We start from the raw sequence: 3661 nt of genomic DNA, 5'->3' as shown, positions 1-3661 counted from the left end.
GCTCAAATTTGTGAAATTCGAAATTAGGAATGGGGCTGGAAATTTGGACTTCAATTTGGATTATTTTGTGAAGATAATGCAAGAAATTATTAAGAGGCAAGAGGATAATCTTTCATGGACTTTAGGGGACAAAGAATCATTGTGGGCTTGTGGGGACCAAAACATTTAATGTATTGGCTAAGATTTAAGACTTTTGATCCCCCTTAGCTGGCTTCTCCATCTACGTGTGCCACCCCTCTCTCCTTTGGTCTCGAGTGCACGCCAACCTCCTTCGCTGCTTCTTCATTTTCATTCCCTCTTCATTTCGGTTTTCTTCTCAATTGGCTGCGTCGAAGACCGCACCGGCTCTCCATTCCATCCGCGCGAAGTCTTCCATCGAGACTGACTCCATGTTCTGTTGACCGAAGCCAGGAAGCCATCACCTGCAGCTCCACCGCTTCGCTTCTCTGCAGGCCACGCCCATCCTCCACTAAGCTTTGTTTCCTGCCGAGTCAACCAACAAGCGAGCTCCCTCAGCCACGTTGACTCCTCCGTATCTAGCTTCATCGAAGCAGCTCGCGGCAGAAGCTACTCCACCATCGACGCTTGCCCCACGCGTCCAAGTCCACCAACTTTTGTTGCCCAAGTCAACAGTTGAAGCCTTGTTGACGCCAGCACCGTCTGAAGACCGAAGCTACCACGTTTCCTCGCTGCATCAACGTCCCTGTAGCCTGCCTCTTCCACCAAGCTACCACGTTCGGTCAACAAAGAGCCCAGCGAAGCTCATTTGCACGCCAGTCTCCTCAATCGAAGCCGCGCGTCCTTCATCTTTTCCCAGCAACAACCCAAGTTTCGGCCAAGCTCATTCGTGGATCAGCCCATCTTCTCTCCAGCAACTCCATTGAGCCCAAGTCTGCAGCAGCTCGGCCCATTCCAGCCCATTAGAAGCCCAAGCCCGCGAAGCCAAGCCCAACCGCAAGTTTAGCCCCAAGCCCAGAAAATTGATGTGGGCTTGCAAGGCCTTTGGGCCTGACCTAGTGTCTGCCAACGCTGCCGGAAATTCAGATTTCGGCCGTCGTTGCGTCGCCATCACGCCGTCGTCGCGGTGGTCTAGTCCCCGCTTTTAATCAAGTGAGTTTTACTCACTAATGCTTTCTTAGTTTTGCTAATTATGCTTAAGGGTTGGTTAGATTTAATTAAATGCAATTAGGTGGTTAGATTAGTTTTGGACAATTTAATTAGTGACTTAATGATGCATGTTAGGTAGGGTGTCGAACCCGAACCGAAAACCGAACTGAACCACGAACCGAACCGAACCGAACCGAACCGAAAAATTTGATTTTTTCGGTTCGGTTCGGTTTTCATCAAGAACCGAAAATTTTTTATCGGTTTGGTTTTTATCGGTTAACCGAACTGAAAACCGAACCACAAAGGCACGAACCGATAAAATCAATCTAATTCGGTTCTCTCCCGACTCCCGTCTCTCAGTCCTCTCGTGTCTCTTGGTTTTTATCGGTTCCCGTCTGAGTTCTCTCAACGGCGATGGCGACGGCGACGACGACTGCGACGATGATGGCGGCAGGGACGACGACTGCGACGGCGACGGCGATGGCGATCGATTGAGGGACAAAGCCCCTTTCTTCTGCAAGTCTCTCCTTCGTCCCTCTTCCTTCGCGATGGCGACGGCAACAGAGCATGTCCCGCGTGCACTCTGCTCGGGGCGAGGGCCGCCATCTTCACTTTGCCGGCTATACACCTCCAGCCACGACTCATCCTCTCGTCCGACGGTTCCAGCTCTTTGATTCACCTCACCGACTTGGCAATCTCGGCGTTCTTGGAGCAGATCAGCCCTCCAGCGGCGGGACGAGGAACGCTGTCTGGGGCGACCTCGTGCTCGGGAGCTCGAGCTTGACGTGCGGCGGCGGCTTCGGCGATTTCTGGAAGCCCATTGCCATCTTCACTTTGCCGGCTACCATCGGAGGGAGATTCTGGAGCTTGGGTTTCCGGACGACGGTTGTAATTACTTGGGGCATTTGAGGGAGATTAGGAATGTGGGCGGGGGTTCCGCTTTCTATCAGAATCCTAAGGCTAGGCTTGATCTGGTCTCGAAAGATGTCTAGGTGGGTCTCTTAGGTCTCTTGAATTCGTGGTTTTCTCTCTTAATGTCTGCAAATCTTAGTGTTCCGCTTTCTACAGAATCTGAGGTTGGGATTACAGGGTATGGAAGAAATGGGTGAGTTTGTGTTTGAGGTTAGTGTAAATGTGCAGCATTTGAGATGTGAGTGTTGCTACTGTATTAGACTCAGGTTAATTTGAGGTTGGGATTACAGGGTGTGAAAGAAATGGGTGAATTTTTGTTTGAAATTAGTGTAAAGGTGCGGTATTTGAGGTGCGAGTGTTCTCGCTGGATTAGATTCAGTTTAATGCGAGGCCACTTCTAATCCTCTCTCCACCCTCTCCCCTCTATCTGTCTCTCTCTCATGGGTAGTTCAAAACAGAATTATAAGCTAATAGCCACAGAGCATGATTTAATTGATTCTAAATGGAGCACTAGTAGCTAATGGCCTCTCAACTAGTCAACTGTATTGCAAGTTCGCTACCTGCGGTGCAAGGTTGTATTTCTAATCGAGGAAGAACTTAATGCTAAAATCGACTCTTTCAGCCTAGTGTATTTCAATCTATTAGGGACTTTATTTTAGGAGATCTTATCAGGGGTAGCTGCAGGTCCCCGCTATTCTGTAATTTAGAGATCATGGTGTTGTTTATATCCTTCGAGATCCTTTTACATGTTCAATCTATTAGGTGCTCTGGGTGTTTGAGCAATGCATTCTTGGGTGAGAGGCAATGTCCACCAAGAGTTTAGATTACTAATTTCCTTGCTCCTTTTGCCACCCATATTCCCTATAGAAATATGCTGAAATAGCTCGAACAATTTCAAATGTTCTTCCCACCATGCCCACATTAACTACATACAAAACTTTTGTAGTAAACCGACCTAGTGCAAGAAGCTTTTAGTTTAGTTGTTGTCGATGGTGTCGTTCATGAGTATAGTCCAGTCTTTGTTTGGTTTCTTTCGTGGTGAATATGAACCGATATGGGTTATATATTTTTGCAGTGGACCTTCCATCTTTCTATTTTGAAGACCAAAAAAATCTACACTATTCTTGTCTAGTGCAGGGTCTTAGCTTTTCTTGTTGTAAGTGTTATTTTCATTTAAATTGTCTCATTTACAGTAGCGTGCGCATTTTTTGGATTGGAAGAGTGATCGGGATATCTAATAGGAAAGATCAAGCTGTTAGTTCTTATTGCATTGCTAGTCTTAAACCTTATTTTTATTTTTCGACAAATAATGCAGGCTTCTCAGATTCTTTGGATCATCACATTTTATTCTACAGCTTGTCGTAGTCTCTCCTCACCGAGATCTCGAGTGTGGTCAAGTCTGTGACATTCGAAGAGGCATTTACATAGAAATATGTATGTCGTCCGGCGGAAATGCACCTCTTTATACATATTTGTGCTAGCATATGCTTCTTTGTATCTTTGTATGACCACGGTGGTGGTTGACTTTTGATCACAATAGAACTAATATTGTGGGGAAATTATGCACAACGGATGATGATTCAGATTCTCAACGGTATTTCCTCTCGGCCCATTCAGCTATTCCTAGTTATCGGCGTTTACT

General features: G+C 46.7%; 1 long non-coding RNA gene across 1 annotated transcript; it reads left to right on the top strand.

Moving 5' to 3' along the window:
- The first annotated feature begins 1888 nt into the window (after window positions 1-1888).
- Window positions 1889-3389, top strand: LOC108955119. The gene is made up of 3 exons (XR_001981236.2): window positions 1889-2099; window positions 3095-3175; window positions 3335-3389. It is a non-coding gene; the product is annotated as an uncharacterized LOC108955119 (long non-coding RNA).
- The last annotated feature ends 272 nt before the right edge of the window (window positions 3390-3661 follow it).

This window comes from Eucalyptus grandis, chromosome 9 (genome assembly GCF_016545825.1).
Source record: "Eucalyptus grandis isolate ANBG69807.140 chromosome 9, ASM1654582v1, whole genome shotgun sequence".
In the NCBI taxonomy this organism is placed as follows: domain Eukaryota; kingdom Viridiplantae; phylum Streptophyta; class Magnoliopsida; order Myrtales; family Myrtaceae; genus Eucalyptus; species Eucalyptus grandis.
The sequence above is the reverse complement of the archived record's forward strand: the minus strand, read 5'-3'. Positions and strand labels throughout refer to the sequence as shown.